Raw genomic sequence first — 18,289 nt, forward strand, 5'->3', positions numbered from 1 at the left:
ATCAAAGTTGTTACGACGTCATAATTGGAAGTAAACATTTTGACGCTGAGGCGTGGACTCCGTGTGGATAACGGACAACAGTTAAGTTCGTTTCCTAGCAACAGCAACGCCCTTAATGCGGTCATGATGTGCAGAAAATTAAATGCCCCGGGTGAGGATCGAACTCACGACCTTAAGATTATGAGACTTACGCGCTGCCTACTGCGCTACCGAGGCACGCCGGAGACGACCTCGCAGGAAACTCGGTAAGTCTCACATATTAGAGATAGACAGTTTGCGCTTTCTGAAGAATCTGTTGTCTTGCTACACGTGCTGTCCCGACTCTCTAGATTAAACTGCAGCCGCAGCTATACAGCTATAAGGTCCTGAGGCTGACCCATCTCAAGCGAGCAATCCGCGCGGCAGCATTGTTGCCACAAGAGCAAAATAATGCATCGACCGGGAATCGTGCCGGCATACCTTAAGATTATGAGACTTAGGCGCTGCCTACTGCACTACTGAGTCACAAACCACTCAACTACAGATGCTCGACAAGCTACCCGTGCTTTCCAAGCAGCTGTCGGCAGGGAAACTGGGATTGCCACCCAGCGACGTCGAAAAAGGGGCTAAACTCGCGAAGTCCCCCACTACACTGCCTTAAAACGACCGTTCATCACTATCGTGTGAGTAACCTTGCGTCAGCGGCGACGAGTCTTGCCCAAAGACGTAGCGTGCTTGGAGGCGCTGCCCGAATGCGTGTGGATGCACCCTCCTACCTCGTAATGCGCCTGCAGCTCCTATAGCCGTGGGCCGCTGTCGGCGGGCGGGAAGCCGACACAGCGCGGCGTTGCGAGCAGCGGCAGTGCGGTGGTGTTGTACTGTTGAGCATAGTTGCCTTCCAAGCAGTTGATCCGGGTACGATTCCCGGCCACCGCAAGTGGCGCTAATTTTTCCGTATCATTATGTGGGCTCCTGCTGTTAAATTAAGGTTTTTTTTTTTTTTTTCGTCGTTGCACCATCCTGTAGTATGTCCCGACTTGTCCCGACTTTGCTCGGCTGACGCGAAAGCTGACGCTTGGAAATCGCCCTTATCTAAAGGACAGGCACTATAAACGACTGTGAGAGGTGAGGTGTGGCGAGGTACCAAAACGCGATATTTTCTGCTTCTTCTTCCAAAACAAGAAAAGAAAAATCCGACGCAGTCGGTAGGACTCAAACCTACGCTCCCAGAGGGAATCTGATTTCTAGTCAGACGCCTTAACCACTCGGCCACGACTGCTTGTCCAACAGGTGCCCCTCGAATAGTGAAAAACCCAACCGGTTGCGTCTGCGCAGAATGCCGACAGGAAACGTAAAACCGTGCACTGATTACGACAGGTCTACTATCGCTACGAGACGAGCCATTATGGAAGCGTTAAAATCTTTGCCCGGACAGGGACTCGAACCCTGGACCCTTAGGTTAAAAGCCTAACGCTCTACCGACTGAGCTATCCGGGCTTTCGCTTGTTGTGGTTGGAGCGGTTTCAAGCAACGTGATTAAGTGGAAGGTGTGTGTAGGCTTCTGGCGCTACTGGCGACTGCACCGACTACTCACTGACGCTGGTAGCAGCCCAACAGCGGACCAGTGCCTCTTCTCCCTTTATTCCGGTGCTGACAGTAACTGCATCACGTGCCTGCTTTCCCCGATTGCGTTCGGTTGAAGCCAAGGAAGAAGGGCGACCAACGACAGTTCGAAGACCAAAACATGGAGCGTTGTGTGCGCAAATAGTTCCGTTCCGGTACGGGGAATCGAAGCCGGACCTGTTGAGTGAAAGCCAGGTATCCTAGCCACTAGACCACACAGGACTTGCTCTACAGCGGTGAGATTTACTCCGTCTCTTATTGTATTTTGTGCTGAATCTGGACTCAGTGCTGTTCTCTGCTTGCGATCATATCCGCGCCTACAGACCGGCATGGCGCACAGTTCAAAATTGACTGTCCATTGCTGTGTGCATCGCATTTTGCTTGTAACACGGAGGAGAAATATCAAAGTTGTTACGTCGTCATAATTGGAAGTAAACATTTTGACGCTGAGGCGTGGACTCCGTGTGGATAACGGACAACAGTTAAGTTCGTTTCCTAGCAACAGCAACGCCCTTAATGCAGTCATGATGTACAGAAAATTAAATGCCCCGGGTGAGGATCGAACTCACGACCTTAAGATTATGAGACTTACGCGCTGCCTACTGCGCTACCGAGGCACGCCGGAGACGACCTCGCAGGAAACTCGGTAAGTCTCACATATTAGAGATAGACAGTTTGCGCTTTCTGAAGAATCTGTTGTCTTGCTACACGTGCTGTTCCGACTCTCTAGATTAAACTGCAGCCGCAGCTATACAGCTATAAGGTCCTGAGGCTGACCCATCTCAAGCGAGCAATCCGCGCGGCAGCATTGTTGCCACAAGAGCAAAATAATGCATCGACCGGGAATCGTGCCGGCATACCTTAAGATTATGAGACTTAGGCGCTGCCTACTGCACTACTGAGTCACAAACCACTCAACTACAGATGCTCGACAAGCTACCCGTGCTTTCCAAGCAGCTGTCGGCAGGGAAACTGGGATTGCCACCCAGCGACGTCGAAAAAGGGGCTAAACTCGCGAAGTCCCCCACTACACTGCCTTAAAACGACCGTTCATCACTATCGTGTGAGTAACCTTGCGTCAGCGGCGACGAGTCTTGCCCAAAGACGTAGCGTGCTTGGAGGCGCTGCCCGAATGCGTGTGGATGCACCCTCCTACCTCGTAATGCGCCTGCAGCTCCTATAGCCGTGGGCCGCTGTCGGCGGGCGGGAAGCCGACACAGCGCGGCGTTGCGAGCAGCGGCAGTGCGGTGGTGTTGTACTGTTGAGCATAGTTGCCTTCCAAGCAGTTGATCCGGGTACGATTCCCGGCCACCGCAAGTGGCGCTAATTTTTCCGTATCATTATGTGGGCTCCTGCTGTTAAATTAAGGTTTTTTTTTTTTTTTCGTCGTTGCACCATCCTGTAGTATGTCCCGACTTGTCCCGACTTTGCTCGGCTGACGCGAAAGCTGACGCTTGGAAATCGCCCTTATCTAAAGGACAGGCACTATAAACGACTGTGAGAGGTGAGGTGTGGCGAGGTACCAAAACGCGATATTTTCTGCTTCTTCTTCCAAAACAAGAAAAGAAAAATCCGACGCAGTCGGTAGGACTCGAACCTACGCTCCCAGAGGGAATCTGATTTCTAGTCAGACGCCTTAACCACTCGGCCACGACTGCTTGTCCAACAGGTGCCCCTCGAATCGTGAAAAACCCAACCGGTTGCGTCTGCGCAGAATGCCGACAGGAAACGTAAAACCGTGCACTGATTACGACAGGGCTACTATCGCTACGAGACGAGCCATTATGGAAGCGTTAAAATCTTCGCCCGGACAGGGACTCGAACCCTGGACCCTTAGGTTAAAAGCCTAATGCTCTACCGACTGAGCTATCCGGGCTTTCGCTTGTTGTGGTTGGAGCGGTTTCAAGCAACGTGATTAAGTGGAAGGTGTGTGTAGGCTTCTGGCGCTACTGGCGACTGCACCGACTACTCACTGACGCTGGTAGCAGCCCAACAGCGGACCAGTGCCTCTTCTCCCTTTATTCCGGTGCTGACAGTAACTGCATCACGTGCCTGCTTTCCCCGATTGCGTTCGGTTGAAGCCAAGGAAGAAGGGCGACCAACGACAGTTCGAAGACCAAAACATGGAGCGTTGTGTGCGCAAATAGTTCCGTTCCGGTACCGGGAATCGAAGCCGGACCTGTTGAGTGAAAGCCAGGTATCCTAGCCACTAGACCACACAGGACTTGCTCTACAGCGGTGAGATTTACTCCGTCTCTTATTGTATTTTGTGCTGAATCTGGACTCAGTGCTGTTCTCTGCTTGCGATCATATCCGCGCCTACAGACCGGCATGGCGCACAGTTCAAAATTGACTGTCCATTGCTGTGTGCATCGCATTTTGCTTGTAACACGGAGGAGAAATATCAAAGTTGTTACGACGTCATAATTGGAAGTAAACATTTTGACGCTGAGGCGTGGACTCCGTGTGGATAACGGACAACAGTTAAGTTCGTTTCCTAGCAACAGCAACGCCCTTAATGCGGTCATGATGTGCAGAAAATTAAATGCCCCGGGTGAGGATCGAACTCACGACCTTAAGATTATGAGACTTACGCGCTGCCTACTGCGCTACCGAGGCACGCCGGAGACGACCTCGCAGGAAACTCGGTAAGTCTCACATATTAGAGATAGACAGTTTGCGCTTTCTGAAGAATCTGTTGTCTTGCTACACGTGCTGTCCCGACTCTCTAGATTAAACTGCAGCCGCAGCTATACAGCTATAAGGTCCTGAGGCTGACCCATCTCAAGCGAGCAATCCGCGCGGCAGCATTGTTGCCACAAGAGCAAAATAATGCATCGACCGGGAATCGTGCCGGCATACCTTAAGATTATGAGACTTAGGCGCTGCCTACTGCACTACTGAGTCACAAACCACTCAACTACAGATGCTCGACAAGCTACCCGTGCTTTCCAAGCAGCTGTCGGCAGGGAAACTGGGATTGCCACCCAGCGACGTCGAAAAAGGGGCTAAACTCGCGAAGTCCCCCACTACACTGCCTTAAAACGACCGTTCATCACTATCGTGTGAGTAACCTTGCGTCAGCGGCGACGAGTCTTGCCCAAAGACGTAGCGTGCTTGGAGGCGCTGCCCGAATGCGTGTGGATGCACCCTCGTACCTCGTAATGCGCCTGCAGCTCCTATAGCCGTGGGCCGCTGTCGGCGGGCGGGAAGCCGACACAGCGCGGCGTTGCGAGCAGCGGCAGTGCGGTGGTGTTGTACTGTTGAGCATAGTTGCCTTCCAAGCAGTTGATCCGGGTACGATTCCCGGCCACCGCAAGTGGCGCTAATTTTTCCGTATCATTATGTGGGCTCCTGCTGTTAAATTAAGGTTTTTTTTTTTTTTTTTCGTCGTTGCACCATCCTGTAGTATGTCCCGACTTGTCCCGACTTTGCTCGGCTGACGCGAAAGCTGACGCTTGGAAATCGCCCTTATCTAAAGGACAGGCACTATAAACGACTGTGAGAGGTGAGGTGTGGCGAGGTACCAAAACGCGATATTTTCTGCTTCTTCTTCCAAAACAAGAAAAGAAAAATCCGACGCAGTCGGTAGGACTCGAACCTACGCTGCCAGAGGGAATCTGATTTCTAGTCAGACGCCTTAACCACTCGGCCACGACTGCTTGTCCAACAGGTGCCCCTCGAATAGTGAAAAACCCAACCGGTTGCGTCTGCGCAGAATGCCGACAGGAAACGTAAAACCGTGCACTGATTACGACAGGTCTACTATCGCTACGAGACGAGCCATTATGGAAGCGTTAAAATCTTCGCCCGGACAGGGACTCGAACCCTGGACCCTTAGGTTAAAAGCCTAACGCTCTACCGACTGAGCTATCCGGGCTTTCGCTTGTTGTGGTTGGAGCGGTTTCAAGCAACGTGATTAAGTGGAAGGTGTGTGTAGGCTTCTGGCGCTACTGGCGACTGCACCGACTACTCACTGACGCTGGTAGCAGCCCAACAGCGGACCAGTGCCTCTTCTCCCTTTATTCCGGTGCTGACAGTAACTGCATCACGTGCCTGCTTTCCCCGATTGCGTTCGGTTGAAGCCAAGGAAGAAGGGCGACCAACGACAGTTCGAAGACCAAAACATGGAGCGTTGTGTGCGCAAATAGTTCCGTTCCGGTACGGGGAATCGAAGCCGGACCTGTTGAGTGAAAGCCAGGTATCCTAGCCACTAGACCACACAGGACTTGCTCTACAGCGGTGAGATTTACTCCGTCTCTTATTGTATTTTGTGCTGAATCTGGACTCAGTGCTGTTCTCTGCTTGCGATCATATCCGCGCCTACAGACCGGCATGGCGCACAGTTCAAAATTGACTGTCCATTGCTGTGTGCATCGCATTTTGCTTGTAACACGGAGGAGAAATATCAAAGTTGTTACGTCGTCATAATTGGAAGTAAACATTTTGACGCTGAGGCGTGGACTCCGTGTGGATAACGGACAACAGTTAAGTTCGTTTCCTAGCAACAGCAACGCCCTTAATGCAGTCATGATGTACAGAAAATTAAATGCCCCGGGTGAGGATCGAACTCACGACCTTAAGATTATGAGACTTACGCGCTGCCTACTGCGCTACCGAGGCACGCCGGAGACGACCTCGCAGGAAACTCGGTAAGTCTCACATATTAGAGATAGACAGTTTGCGCTTTCTGAAGAATCTGTTGTCTTGCTACACGTGCTGTCCCGACTCTCTAGATTAAACTGCAGCCGCAGCTATACAGCTATAAGGTCCTGAGGCTGACCCATCTCAAGCGAGCAATCCGCGCGGCAGCATTGTTGCCACAAGAGCAAAATAATGCATCGACCGGGAATCGTGCCGGCATACCTTAAGATTATGAGACTTAGGCGCTGCCTACTGCACTACTGAGTCACAAACCACTCAACTACAGATGCTCGACAAGCTACCCGTGCTTTCCAAGCAGCTGTCGGCAGGGAAACTGGGATTGCCACCCAGCGACGTCGAAAAAGGGGCTAAACTCGCGAAGTCCCCCACTACACTGCCTTAAAACGACCGTTCATCACTATCGTGTGAGTAACCTTGCGTCAGCGGCGACGAGTCTTGCCCAAAGACGTAGCGTGCTTGGAGGCGCTGCCCGAATGCGTGTGGATGCACCCTCCTACCTCGTAATGCGCCTGCAGCTCCTATAGCCGTGGGCCGCTGTCGGCGGGCGGGAAGCCGACACAGCGCGGCGTTGCGAGCAGCGGCAGTGCGGTGGTGTTGTACTGTTGAGCATAGTTGCCTTCCAAGCAGTTGATCCGGGTACGATTCCCGGCCACCGCAAGTGGCGCTAATTTTTCCGTATCATTATGTGGGCTCCTGCTGTTAAATTAAGGTTTTTTTTTTTTTTTTCGTCGTTGCACCATCCTGTAGTATGTCCCGACTTGTCCCGACTTTGCTCGGCTGACGCGAAAGCTGACGCTTGGAAATCGCCCTTATCTAAAGGACAGGCACTATAAACGACTGTGAGAGGTGAGGTGTGGCGAGGTACCAAAACGCGATATTTTCTGCTTCTTCTTCCAAAACAAGAAAAGAAAAATCCGACGCAGTCGGTAGGACTCGAACCTACGCTCCCAGAGGGAATCTGATTTCTAGTCAGACGCCTTAACCACTCGGCCACGACTGCTTGCCCAACAGGTGCCCCTCGAATCGTGAAAAACCCAACCGGTTGCGTCTGCGCAGAATGCCGACAGGAAACGTAAAACCGTGCACTGTTTACGACAGGGCTACTATCGCTACGAGACGAGCCATTATGGAAGCGTTAAAATCTTCGCCCGGACAGGGACTCGAACCCTGGACCCTTAGGTTAAAAGCCTAACGCTCTACCGACTGAGCTATCCGGGCTTTCGCTTGTTGTGGTTGGAGCGGTTTCAAGCAACGTGATTAAGTGGAAGGTGTGTGTAGGCTTCTGGCGCTACTGGCGACTGCACCGACTACTCACTGACGCTGGTAGCAGCCCAACAGCGGACCAGTGCCTCTTCTCCCTTTATTCCGGTGCTGACAGTAACTGCATCACGTGCCTGCTTTCCCCGATTGCGTTCGGTTGAAGCCAAGGAAGAAGGGCGACCAACGACAGTTCGAAGACCAAAACATGGAGCGTTGTGTGCGCAAATAGTTCCGTTCCGGTACCGGGAATCGAAGCCGGACCTGTTGAGTGAAAGCCAGGTATCCTAGCCACTAGACCACACAGGACTTGCTCTACAGCGGTGAGATTTACTCCGTGTCTTATTGTATTTTGTGCTGAATCTGGACTCAGTGCTGTTCTCTGCTTGCGATCATATCCGCGCCTACAGACCGGCATGGCGCACAGTTCAAAATTGACTGTCCATTGCTGTGTGCATCGCATTTTGCTTGTAACACGGAGGAGAAATATCAAAGTTGTTACGTCGTCATAATTGGAAGTAAACATTTTGACGCTGAGGCGTGGACTCCGTGTGGATAACGGACAACAGTTAAGTTCGTCTCCTAGCAACAGCAACGCCCTTAATGCAGTCATGATGTACAGAAAATTAAATGCCCCGGGTGAGGATCGAACTCACGACCTTAAGATTATGAGACTTACGCGCTGCCTACTGCGCTACCGAGGCACGCCGGAGAAGACCTCCCAGGAAACTCGGTAAGTCTCACATATTAGAGATAGACAGTTTGCGCTTTCTGAAGAATCTGTTGTCTTGCTACACGTGCTGTCCCGACTCTCTAGATTAAACTGCAGCCGCAGCTATACAGCTATAAGGTCCTGAGGCTGACCCATCTCAAGCGAGCAATCCGCGCGGCAGCATTGTTGCCACAAGAGCAAAATAATGCATCGACCGGGAATCGTGCCGGCATACCTTAAGATTATGAGACTTAGGCGCTGCCTACTGCACTACTGAGTCACAAACCACTCAACTACAGATGCTCGACAAGCTACCCGTGCTTTCCAAGCAGCTGTCGGCAGGGAAACTGGGATTGCCACCCAGCGACGTCGAAAAAGGGGCTAAACTCGCGAAGTCCCCCACTACACTGCCTTAAAACGACCGTTCATCACTATCGTGTGAGTAACCTTGCGTCAGCGGCGACGAGTCTTGCCCAAAGACGTAGCGTGCTTGGAGGCGCTGCCCGAATGCGTGTGGATGCACCCTCCTACCTCGTAATGCGCCTGCAGCTCCTATAGCCGTGGGCCGCTGTCGGCGGGCGGGAAGCCGACACAGCGCGGCGTTGCGAGCAGCGGCAGTGCGGTGGTGTTGTACTGTTGAGCATAGTTGCCTTCCAAGCAGTTGATCCGGGTACGATTCCCGGCCACCGCAAGTGGCGCTAATTTTTCCGTATCATTATGTGGGCTCCTGCTGTTAAATTAAGGTTTTTTTTTTTTTTTCGTCGTTGCACCATCCTGTAGTATGTCCCGACTTGTCCCGACTTTGCTCGGCTGACGCGAAAGCTGACGCTTGGAAATCGCCCTTATCTAAAGGACAGGCACTATAAACGACTGTGAGAGGTGAGGTGTGGCGAGGTACCAAAACGCGATATTTTCTGCTTCTTCTTCCAAAACAAGAAAAGAAAAATCCGACGCAGTCGGTAGGACTCGAACCTACGCTCCCAGAGGGAATCTGATTTCTAGTCAGACGCCTTAACCACTCGGCCACGACTGCTTGTCCAACAGGTGCCCCTCGAATCGTGAAAAACCCAACCGGTTGCGTCTGCGCAGAATGCCGACAGGAAACGTAAAACCGTGCACTGTTTACGACAGGGCTACTATCGCTACGAGACGAGCCATTATGGAAGCGTTAAAATCTTCGCCCGGACAGGGACTCGAACCCTGGACCCTTAGGTTAAAACCCTAACGCTCTACCGACTGAGCTATCCGGGCTTTCGCTTGTTGTGGTTGGAGCGGTTTCAAGCAACGTGATTAAGTGGAAGGTGTGTGTAGGCTTCTGGCGCTACTGGCGACTGCACCGACTACTCACTGACGCTGGTAGCAGCCCAACAGCGGACCAGTGCCTCTTCTCCCTTTATTCCGGTGCTGACAGTAACTGCATCACGTGCCTGCTTTCCCCGATTGCGTTCGGTTGAAGCCAAGGAAGAAGGGCGACCAACGACAGTTCGAAGACCAAAACATGGAGCGTTGTGTGCGCAAATAGTTCCGTTCCGGTACCGGGAATCGAAGCCGGACCTGTTGAGTGAAAGCCAGGTATCCTAGCCACTAGACCACACAGGACTTGCTCTACAGCGGTGAGATTTACTCCGTCTCTTATTGTATTTTGTGCTGAATCTGGACTCAGTGCTGTTCTCTGCTTGCGATCATATCCGCGCCTACAGACCGGCATGGCGCACAGTTCAAAATTGACTGTCCATTGCTGTGTGCATCGCATTTTGCTTGTAACACGGAGGAGAAATATCAAAGTTGTTACGTCGTCATAATTGGAAGTAAACATTTTGACGCTGAGGCGTGGACTCCGTGTGGATAACGGACAACAGTTAAGTTCGTCTCCTAGCAACAGCAACGCCCTTAATGCAGTCATGATGTACAGAAAATTAAATGCCCCGGGTGAGGATCGAACTCACGACCTTAAGATTATGAGACTTACGCGCTGCCTACTGCGCTACCGAGGCACGCCGGAGAAGACCTCCCAGGAAACTCGGTAAGTCTCACATATTAGAGATAGACAGTTTGCGCTTTCTGAAGAATCTGTTGTCTTGCTACACGTGCTGTCCCGACTCTCTAGATTAAACTGCAGCCGCAGCTATACAGCTATAAGGTCCTGAGGCTGACCCATCTCAAGCGAGCAATCCGCGCGGCAGCATTGTTGCCACAAGAGCAAAATAATGCATCGACCGGGAATCGTGCCGGCATACCTTAAGATTATGAGACTTAGGCGCTGCCTACTGCACTACTGAGTCACAAACCACTCAACTACAGATGCTCGACAAGCTACCCGTGCTTTCCAAGCAGCTGTCGGCAGGGAAACTGGGATTGCCACCCAGCGACGTCGAAAAAGGGGCTAAACTCGCGAAGTCCCCCACTACACTGCCTTAAAACGACCGTTCATCACTATCGTGTGAGTAACCTTGCGTCAGCGGCGACGAGTCTTGCCCAAAGACGTAGCGTGCTTGGAGGCGCTGCCCGAATGCGTGTGGATGCACCCTCCTACCTCGTAATGCGCCTGCAGCTCCTATAGCCGTGGGCCGCTGTCGGCGGGCGGGAAGCCGACACAGCGCGGCGTTGCGAGCAGCGGCAGTGCGGTGGTGTTGTACTGTTGAGCATAGTTGCCTTCCAAGCAGTTGATCCGGGTACGATTCCCGGCCACCGCAAGTGGCGCTAATTTTTCCGTATCATTATGTGGGCTCCTGCTGTTAAATTAAGGTTTTTTTTTTTTTTTCGTCGTTGCACCATCCTGTAGTATGTCCCGACTTGTCCCGACTTTGCTCGGCTGACGCGAAAGCTGACGCTTGGAAATCGCCCTTATCTAAAGGACAGGCACTATAAACGACTGTGAGAGGTGAGGTGTGGCGAGGTACCAAAACGCGATATTTTCTGCTTCTTCTTCCAAAACAAGAAAAGAAAAATCCGACGCAGTCGGTAGGACTCGAACCTACGCTCCCAGAGGGAATCTGATTTCTAGTCAGACGCCTTAACCACTCGGCCACGGCTGCTTGTCCAACAGGTGCCCCTCGAATCGTGAAAAACCCAACCGGTTGCGTCTGCGCAGAATGCCGACAGGAAACGTAAAACCGTGCACTGATTACGACAGGGCTACTATCGCTACGAGACGAGCCATTATGGAAGCGTTAAAATCTTCGCCCGGACAGGGACTCGAACCCTGGACCCTTAGGTTAAAAGCCTAACGCTCTACCGACTGAGCTATCCGGGCTTTCGCTTGTTGTGGTTGGAGCGGTTTCAAGCAACGTGATTAAGTGGAAGGTGTGTGTAGGCTTCTGGCGCTACTGGCGACTGCACCGACTACTCACTGACGCTGGTAGCAGCCCAACAGCGGACCAGTGCCTCTTCTCCCTTTATTCCGGTGCTGACAGTAACTGCATCACGTGCCTGCTTTCCCCGATTGCGTTCGGTTGAAGCCAAGGAAGAAGGGCGACCAACGACAGTTCGAAGACCAAAACATGGAGCGTTGTGTGCGCAAATAGTTCCGTTCCGGTACCGGGAATCGAAGCCGGACCTGTTGAGTGAAAGCCAGGTATCCTAGCCACTAGACCACACAGGACTTGCTCTACAGCGGTGAGATTTACTCCGTCTCTTATTGTATTTTGTGCTGAATCTGGACTCAGTGCTGTTCTCTGCTTGCGATCATATCCGCGCCTACAGACCGGCATGGCGCACAGTTCAAAATTGACTGTCCATTGCTGTGTGCATCGCATTTTGCTTGTAACACGGAGGAGAAATATCAAAGTTGTTACGTCGTCATAATTGGAAGTAAACATTTTGACGCTGAGGCGTGGACTCCGTGTGGATAACGGACAACAGTTAAGTTCGTTTCCTAGCAACAGCAACGCCCTTAATGCAGTCATGATGTGCAGAAAATTAAATGCCCCGTGTGAGGATCGAACTCACGACCTTAAGATTATGAGACTTACGCGCTGCCTACTGCGCTACCGAGGCACGCCGGAGACGACCTCGCAGGAAACTCGGTAAGTCACACATACTAGAGATAGACAGTTTGCGCTTTCTGAAGAATCTGTTGTCTTGCTACACGTGCTGTCCCGACTCTCTAGATTAAACTGCAGCCGCAGCTATACAGCTATAAGGTCCTGAGGCTGACCCATCTCAAGCGAGCAATCCGCGCGGCAGCATTGTTGCCACAAGAGCAAAATAATGCATCGACCGGGAATCGTGCCGGCATACCTTAAGATTATGAGACTTAGGCGCTGCCTACTGCACTACTGAGTCACAAACCACTCAACTACAGATGCTCGACAAGCTACCCGTGCTTTCCAAGCAGCTGTCGGCAGGGAAACTGGGATTGCCACCCAGCGACGTCGAAAAAGGGGCTAAACTCGCGAAGTCCCCCACTACACTGCCTTAAAACGACCGTTCATCACTATCGTGTGAGTAACCTTGCGTCAGCGGCGACGAGTCTTGCCCAAAGACGTAGCGTGCTTGGAGGCGCTGCCCGAATGCGTGTGGATGCACCCTCCTACCTCGTAATGCGCCTGCAGCTCCTATAGCCGTGGGCCGCTGTCGGCGGGCGGGAAGCCGACACAGCGCGGCGTTGCGAGCAGCGGCAGTGCGGTGGTGTTGTACTGTTGAGCATAGTTGCCTTCCAAGCAGTTGATCCGGGTACGATTCCCGGCCACCGCAAGTGGCGCTAATTTTTCCGTATCATTATGTGGGCTCCTGCTGTTAAATTAAGGTTTTTTTTTTTTTTTTCGTCGTTGCACCATCCTGTAGTATGTCCCGACTTGTCCCGACATTGCTCGGCTGACGCGAAAGCTGACGCTTGGAAATCGCCCTTATCTAAAGGACAGGCACTATAAACGACTGTGAGAGGTGAGGTGTGGCGAGGTATCAAAACGCGATATTTTCTGCTTCTTCTTCCAAAACAAGAAAAGAAAAATCCGACGCAGTCGGTAGGACTCGAACCTACGCTCCCAGAGGGAATCTGATTTCTAGTCAGACGCCTTAACCACTCGACCACGACTGCTTGTCCAACAGGTGCCCCTCGAATAGTGAAAAACCCAACCGGTTGCGTCTGCGCAGAATGCCGACAGGAAACGTAAAACCGTGCACTGATTACGACAGGGCTACTATCGCTACGAGACGAGCCATTATGGAAGCGTTAAAATCTTCGCCCGGACAGGGACTCGAACCCTGGACCCTTAGGTTAAAAGCCTAACGCTCTACCGACTGAGCTATCCGGGCTTTCGCTTGTTGTGGTTGGAGCGGTTTCAAGCAACGTGATTAAGTGGAAGGTGTGTGTAGGCTTCTGGCGCTACTGGCGACTGCACCGACTACTCACTGACGCTGGTAGCAGCCCAACAGCGGACCAGTGCCTCTTCTCCCTTTATTCCGGTGCTGACAGTAACTGCATCACGTGCCTGCTTTCCCCGATTGCGTTCGGTTGAAGCCAAGGAAGAAGGGCGACCAACGACAGTTCGAAGACCAAAACATGGAGCGTTGTGTGCGCAAATAGTTCCGTTCCGGTACCGGGAATCGAAGCCGGACCTGTTGAGTGAAAGCCAGGTATCCTAGCCACTAGACCACACAGGACTTGCTCTACAGCGGTGAGATTTACTCCGTCTCTTATTGTATTTTGTGCTGAATCTGGACTCAGTGCTGTTCTCTGCTTGCGATCATATCCGCGCCTACAGACCGGCATGGCGCACAGTTCAAAATTGACTGTCCATTGCTGTGTGCATCGCATTTTGCTTGTAACACGGAGGAGAAATATCAAAGTTGTTACGTCGTCATAATTGGAAGTAAACATTTTGACGCTGAGGCGTGGACTCCGTGTGGATAACGGACAACAGTTAAGTTCGTTTCCTAGCAACAGCAACGCCCTTAATGCAGTCATGATGTGCAGAAAATTAAATGCCCCGTGTGAGGATCGAACTCACGACCTTAAGATTATGAGACTTACGCGCTGCCTACTGCGCTACCGAGGCACGCCGGAGACGACCTCGCAGGAAACTCGGTAAGTCACACATACTAGAGATAGACAGTTTGCGCTTTCTGAAGAATCTGTTGTCTTGCTACACGTGCTGTCCCGACTCTCTAGATTAAACTGCAGCCGCAGCTATACAGCTATAAGGTCCTGAGGCTGACCCATCTCAAGCGAGCAATCCGCGCGGCAGCATTGTTGCCACAAGAGCAAAATAATGCATCGACCGGGAATCGTGCCGGCATACCTTAAGATTATGAGACTTAGGCGCTGCCTACTGCACTACTGAGTCACAAACCACTCAACTACAGATGCTCGACAAGCTACCCGTGCTTTCCAAGCAGCTGTCGGCAGGGAAACTGGGATTGCCACCCAGCGACGTCGAAAAAGGGGCTAAACTCGCGAAGTCCCCCACTACACTGCCTTAAAACGACCGTTCATCACTATCGTGTGAGTAACCTTGCGTCAGCGGCGACGAGTCTTGCCCAAAGACGTAGCGTGCTTGGAGGCGCTGCCCGAATGCGTGTGGATGCACCCTCCTACCTCGTAATGCGCCTGCAGCTCCTATAGCCGTGGGCCGCTGTCGGCGGGCGGGAAGCCGACACAGCGCGGCGTTGCGAGCAGCGGCAGTGCGGTGGTGTTGTACTGTTGAGCATAGTTGCCTTCCAAGCAGTTGATCCGGGTACGATTCCCGGCCACCGCAAGTGGCGCTAATTTTTCCGTATCATTATGTGGGCTCCTGCTGTTAAATTAAGGTTTTTTTTTTTTTTTTCGTCGTTGCACCATCCTGTAGTATGTCCCGACTTGTCCCGACATTGCTCGGCTGACGCGAAAGCTGACGCTTGGAAATCGCCCTTATCTAAAGGACAGGCACTATAAACGACTGTGAGAGGTGAGGTGTGGCGAGGTATCAAAACGCGATATTTTCTGCTTCTTCTTCCAAAACAAGAAAAGAAAAATCCGACGCAGTCGGTAGGACTCGAACCTACGCTCCCAGAGGGAATCTGATTTCTAGTCAGACGCCTTAACCACTCGACCACGACTGCTTGTCCAACAGGTGCCCCTCGAATAGTGAAAAACCCAACCGGTTGCGTCTGCGCAGAATGCCGACAGGAAACGTAAAACCGTGCACTGATTACGACAGGGCTACTATCGCTACGAGACGAGCCATTATGGAAGCGTTAAAATCTTCGCCCGGACAGGGACTCGAACCCTGGACCCTTAGGTTAAAAGCCTAACGCTCTACCGACTGAGCTATCCGGGCTTTCGCTTGTTGTGGTTGGAGCGGTTTCAAGCAACGTGATTAAGTGGAAGGTGTGTGTAGGCTTCTGGCGCTACTGGCGACTGCACCGACTACTCACTGACGCTGGTAGCAGCCCAACAGCGGACCAGTGCCTCTTCTCCCTTTATTCCGGTGCTGACAGTAACTGCATCACGTGCCTGCTTTCCCCGATTGCGTTCGGTTGAAGCCAAGGAAGAAGGGCGACCAACGACAGTTCGAAGACCAAAACATGGAGCGTTGTGTGCGCAAATAGTTCCGTTCCGGTACCGGGAATCGAAGCCGGACCTGTTGAGTGAAAGCCAGGTATCCTAGCCACTAGACCACACAGGACTTGCTCTACAGCGGTGAGATTTACTCCGTCTCTTATTGTATTTTGTGCTGAATCTGGACTCAGTGCTGTTCTCTGCTTGCGATCATATCCGCGCCTACAGACCGGCATGGCGCACAGTTCAAAATTGACTGTCCATTGCTGTGTGCATCGCATTTTGCTTGTAACACGGAGGAGAAATATCAAAGTTGTTACGTCGTCATAATTGGAAGTAAACATTTTGACGCTGAGGCGTGGACTCCGTGTGGATAACGGACAACAGTTAAGTTCGTTTCCTAGCAACAGCAACGCCCTTAATGCAGTCATGATGTACAGAAAATTAAATGCCCCGGGTGAGGATCGAACTCACGACCTTAAGATTATGAGACTTACGCGCTGCCTACTGCGCTACCGAGGCACGCCGGAGACGACCTCGCAGGAAACTCGGTAAGTCTCACATATTAGAGATAGACAGTTTGCGCTTTCTGAAGAATCTGTTGTCTTGCTACACGTGCTGTCCCGACTCTCTAGATTAAACTGCAGCCGCAGCTATACAGCTATAAGGTCCTGAGGCTGACCCATCTCAAGCGAGCAATCCGCGCGGCAGCATTGTTGCCACAAGAGCAAAATAATGCATCGACCGGGAATCGTGCCGGCATACCTTAAGATTATGAGACTTAGGCGCTGCCTACTGCACTACTGAGTCACAAACCACTCAACTACAGATGCTCGACAAGCTACCCGTGCTTTCCAAGCAGCTGTCGGCAGGGAAACTGGGATTGCCACCCAGCGACGTCGAAAAAGGGGCTAAACTCGCGAAGTCCCCCACTACACTGCCTTAAAACGACCGTTCATCACTATCGTGTGAGTAACCTTGCGTCAGCGGCGACGAGTCTTGCCCAAAGACGTAGCGTGCTTGGAGGCGCTGCCCGAATGCGTGTGGATGCACCCTCCTACCTCGTAATGCGCCTGCAGCTCGTATAGCCGTGGGCCGCTGTCGGCGGGCGGGAAGCCGACACAGCGCGGCGTTGCGAGCAGCGGCAGTGCGGTGGTGTTGTACTGTTGAGCATAGTTGCCTTCCAAGCAGTTGATCCGGGTACGATTCCCGGCCACCGCAAGTGGCGCTAATTTTTCCGTATCATTATGTGGGCTCCTGCTGTTAAATTAAGGTTTTTTTTTTTCGTCGTTGCACCATCCTGTAGTATGTCCCGACTTGTCCCGACTTTGCTCGGCTGACGCGAAAGCTGACGCTTGGAAATCGCCCTTATCTAAAGGACAGGCACTATAAACGACTGTGAGAGGTGAGGTGTGGCGAGGTACCAAAACGCGATATTTTCTGCTTCTTCTTCCAAAACAAGAAAAGAAAAATCCGACGCAGTCGGTAGGACTCGAACCTACGCTCCCAGAGGGAATCTGATTTCTAGTCAGACGCCTTAACCACTCGGCCACGACTGCTTGTCCAACAGGTGCCCCTCGAATCGTGAAAAACCCAACCGGTTGCGTCTGCGCAGAATGCCGACAGGAAACGTAAAACCGTGCACTGATTACGACAGGGCTACTATCGCTACGAGACGAGCCATTATGGAAGCGTTAAAATCTTCGCCCGGACAGGGACTCGAACCCTGGACCCTTAGGTTAAAAGCCTAATGCTCTACCGACTGAGCTATCCGGGCTTTCGCTTGTTGTGGTTGGAGCGGTTTCAAGCAACGTGATTAAGTGGAAGGTGTGTGTAGGCTTCTGGCGCTACTGGCGACTGCACCGACTACTCACTGACGCTGGTAGCAGCCCAACAGCGGACCAGTGCCTCTTCTCCCTTTATTCCGGTGCTGACAGTAACTGCATCACGTGCCTGCTTTCCCCGATTGCGTTCGGTTGAAGCCAAGGAAGAAGGGCGACCAACGACAGTTCGAAGACCAAAACATGGAGCGTTGTGTGCGCAAATAGTTCCGTTCCGGTACCGGGAATCGAAGCCGGACCTGTTGAGTGAAAGCCAGGTATCCTAGCCACTAGACCACACAGGACTTGCTCTACAGCGGTGAGATTTACTCCGTCTCTTATTGTATTTTGTGCTGAATCTGGACTCAGTGCTGTTCTCTGCTTGCGATCATATCCGCGCCTACAGACCGGCATGGCGCACAGTTCAAAATTGACTGTCCATTGCTGTGTGCATCGCATTTTGCTTGTAACACGGAGGAGAAATATCAAAGTTGTTACGTCGTCATAATTGGAAGTAAACATTTTGACGCTGAGGCGTGGACTCCGTGTGGATAACGGACAACAGTTAAGTTCGTTTCCTAGCAACAGCAACGCCCTTAATGCAGTCATGATGTACAGAAAATTAAATGCCCCGGGTGAGGATCGAACTCACGACCTTAAGATTATGAGACTTACGCGCTGCCTACTGCGCTACCGAGGCACGCCGGAGACGACCTCGCAGGAAACTCGGTAAGTCTCACATATTAGAGATAG

The 18,289-nt window shown here is 52.0% G+C and overlaps 28 non-coding genes across 28 annotated transcripts; all 28 read right to left on the reverse strand.

Annotated features, from left to right (window-relative positions):
* Positions 1-143: 143 nt before the first annotated feature.
* Trnam-cau (transfer RNA methionine (anticodon CAU)) lies at positions 144-216 on the reverse strand. Its single transcript has one exon. It is a non-coding gene; the product is annotated as a tRNA-Met (tRNA).
* Positions 217-1,176: 960 nt separating this feature from the next.
* Trnas-aga (transfer RNA serine (anticodon AGA)) lies at positions 1,177-1,258 on the reverse strand. Its single transcript has one exon. It is a non-coding gene; the product is annotated as a tRNA-Ser (tRNA).
* Positions 1,259-1,403: 145 nt separating this feature from the next.
* On the reverse strand, positions 1,404-1,476 carry Trnak-uuu (transfer RNA lysine (anticodon UUU)). Its single transcript has one exon. It is a non-coding gene; the product is annotated as a tRNA-Lys (tRNA).
* A 670-nt stretch (positions 1,477-2,146) lies between these two features.
* Trnam-cau (transfer RNA methionine (anticodon CAU)) lies at positions 2,147-2,219 on the reverse strand. The gene has a single exon. It is a non-coding gene; the product is annotated as a tRNA-Met (tRNA).
* Positions 2,220-3,178: 959 nt separating this feature from the next.
* Positions 3,179-3,260, reverse strand: Trnas-aga (transfer RNA serine (anticodon AGA)). The gene has a single exon. It is a non-coding gene; the product is annotated as a tRNA-Ser (tRNA).
* A 145-nt stretch (positions 3,261-3,405) lies between these two features.
* Trnak-uuu (transfer RNA lysine (anticodon UUU)) lies at positions 3,406-3,478 on the reverse strand. Its single transcript has one exon. It is a non-coding gene; the product is annotated as a tRNA-Lys (tRNA).
* A 670-nt stretch (positions 3,479-4,148) lies between these two features.
* Trnam-cau (transfer RNA methionine (anticodon CAU)) lies at positions 4,149-4,221 on the reverse strand. The gene has a single exon. It is a non-coding gene; the product is annotated as a tRNA-Met (tRNA).
* Positions 4,222-5,182: 961 nt separating this feature from the next.
* Positions 5,183-5,264, reverse strand: Trnas-aga (transfer RNA serine (anticodon AGA)). The gene has a single exon. It is a non-coding gene; the product is annotated as a tRNA-Ser (tRNA).
* Positions 5,265-5,409: 145 nt separating this feature from the next.
* Positions 5,410-5,482, reverse strand: Trnak-uuu (transfer RNA lysine (anticodon UUU)). The gene has a single exon. It is a non-coding gene; the product is annotated as a tRNA-Lys (tRNA).
* Positions 5,483-6,152: 670 nt separating this feature from the next.
* On the reverse strand, positions 6,153-6,225 carry Trnam-cau (transfer RNA methionine (anticodon CAU)). Its single transcript has one exon. It is a non-coding gene; the product is annotated as a tRNA-Met (tRNA).
* Positions 6,226-7,185: 960 nt separating this feature from the next.
* On the reverse strand, positions 7,186-7,267 carry Trnas-aga (transfer RNA serine (anticodon AGA)). Its single transcript has one exon. It is a non-coding gene; the product is annotated as a tRNA-Ser (tRNA).
* Positions 7,268-7,412: 145 nt separating this feature from the next.
* On the reverse strand, positions 7,413-7,485 carry Trnak-uuu (transfer RNA lysine (anticodon UUU)). Its single transcript has one exon. It is a non-coding gene; the product is annotated as a tRNA-Lys (tRNA).
* Positions 7,486-8,155: 670 nt separating this feature from the next.
* Positions 8,156-8,228, reverse strand: Trnam-cau (transfer RNA methionine (anticodon CAU)). Its single transcript has one exon. It is a non-coding gene; the product is annotated as a tRNA-Met (tRNA).
* Positions 8,229-9,187: 959 nt separating this feature from the next.
* Trnas-aga (transfer RNA serine (anticodon AGA)) lies at positions 9,188-9,269 on the reverse strand. Its single transcript has one exon. It is a non-coding gene; the product is annotated as a tRNA-Ser (tRNA).
* A 145-nt stretch (positions 9,270-9,414) lies between these two features.
* On the reverse strand, positions 9,415-9,487 carry Trnak-uuu (transfer RNA lysine (anticodon UUU)). Its single transcript has one exon. It is a non-coding gene; the product is annotated as a tRNA-Lys (tRNA).
* A 670-nt stretch (positions 9,488-10,157) lies between these two features.
* Trnam-cau (transfer RNA methionine (anticodon CAU)) lies at positions 10,158-10,230 on the reverse strand. Its single transcript has one exon. It is a non-coding gene; the product is annotated as a tRNA-Met (tRNA).
* A 959-nt stretch (positions 10,231-11,189) lies between these two features.
* Trnas-aga (transfer RNA serine (anticodon AGA)) lies at positions 11,190-11,271 on the reverse strand. Its single transcript has one exon. It is a non-coding gene; the product is annotated as a tRNA-Ser (tRNA).
* Positions 11,272-11,416: 145 nt separating this feature from the next.
* Positions 11,417-11,489, reverse strand: Trnak-uuu (transfer RNA lysine (anticodon UUU)). Its single transcript has one exon. It is a non-coding gene; the product is annotated as a tRNA-Lys (tRNA).
* A 670-nt stretch (positions 11,490-12,159) lies between these two features.
* Positions 12,160-12,232, reverse strand: Trnam-cau (transfer RNA methionine (anticodon CAU)). The gene has a single exon. It is a non-coding gene; the product is annotated as a tRNA-Met (tRNA).
* A 960-nt stretch (positions 12,233-13,192) lies between these two features.
* Trnas-aga (transfer RNA serine (anticodon AGA)) lies at positions 13,193-13,274 on the reverse strand. Its single transcript has one exon. It is a non-coding gene; the product is annotated as a tRNA-Ser (tRNA).
* Positions 13,275-13,419: 145 nt separating this feature from the next.
* On the reverse strand, positions 13,420-13,492 carry Trnak-uuu (transfer RNA lysine (anticodon UUU)). Its single transcript has one exon. It is a non-coding gene; the product is annotated as a tRNA-Lys (tRNA).
* A 670-nt stretch (positions 13,493-14,162) lies between these two features.
* Trnam-cau (transfer RNA methionine (anticodon CAU)) lies at positions 14,163-14,235 on the reverse strand. The gene has a single exon. It is a non-coding gene; the product is annotated as a tRNA-Met (tRNA).
* A 960-nt stretch (positions 14,236-15,195) lies between these two features.
* Trnas-aga (transfer RNA serine (anticodon AGA)) lies at positions 15,196-15,277 on the reverse strand. Its single transcript has one exon. It is a non-coding gene; the product is annotated as a tRNA-Ser (tRNA).
* A 145-nt stretch (positions 15,278-15,422) lies between these two features.
* Positions 15,423-15,495, reverse strand: Trnak-uuu (transfer RNA lysine (anticodon UUU)). Its single transcript has one exon. It is a non-coding gene; the product is annotated as a tRNA-Lys (tRNA).
* A 670-nt stretch (positions 15,496-16,165) lies between these two features.
* Trnam-cau (transfer RNA methionine (anticodon CAU)) lies at positions 16,166-16,238 on the reverse strand. The gene has a single exon. It is a non-coding gene; the product is annotated as a tRNA-Met (tRNA).
* A 955-nt stretch (positions 16,239-17,193) lies between these two features.
* Trnas-aga (transfer RNA serine (anticodon AGA)) lies at positions 17,194-17,275 on the reverse strand. The gene has a single exon. It is a non-coding gene; the product is annotated as a tRNA-Ser (tRNA).
* Positions 17,276-17,420: 145 nt separating this feature from the next.
* Trnak-uuu (transfer RNA lysine (anticodon UUU)) lies at positions 17,421-17,493 on the reverse strand. Its single transcript has one exon. It is a non-coding gene; the product is annotated as a tRNA-Lys (tRNA).
* A 670-nt stretch (positions 17,494-18,163) lies between these two features.
* Trnam-cau (transfer RNA methionine (anticodon CAU)) lies at positions 18,164-18,236 on the reverse strand. Its single transcript has one exon. It is a non-coding gene; the product is annotated as a tRNA-Met (tRNA).
* Between the last annotated feature and the right edge of the window lie 53 nt (positions 18,237-18,289).

The sequence above is a fragment of the Schistocerca gregaria genome, unplaced genomic scaffold, assembly GCF_023897955.1.
Source record: "Schistocerca gregaria isolate iqSchGreg1 unplaced genomic scaffold, iqSchGreg1.2 ptg000337l, whole genome shotgun sequence".
Lineage (NCBI taxonomy): Eukaryota > Metazoa > Arthropoda > Insecta > Orthoptera > Acrididae > Schistocerca > Schistocerca gregaria.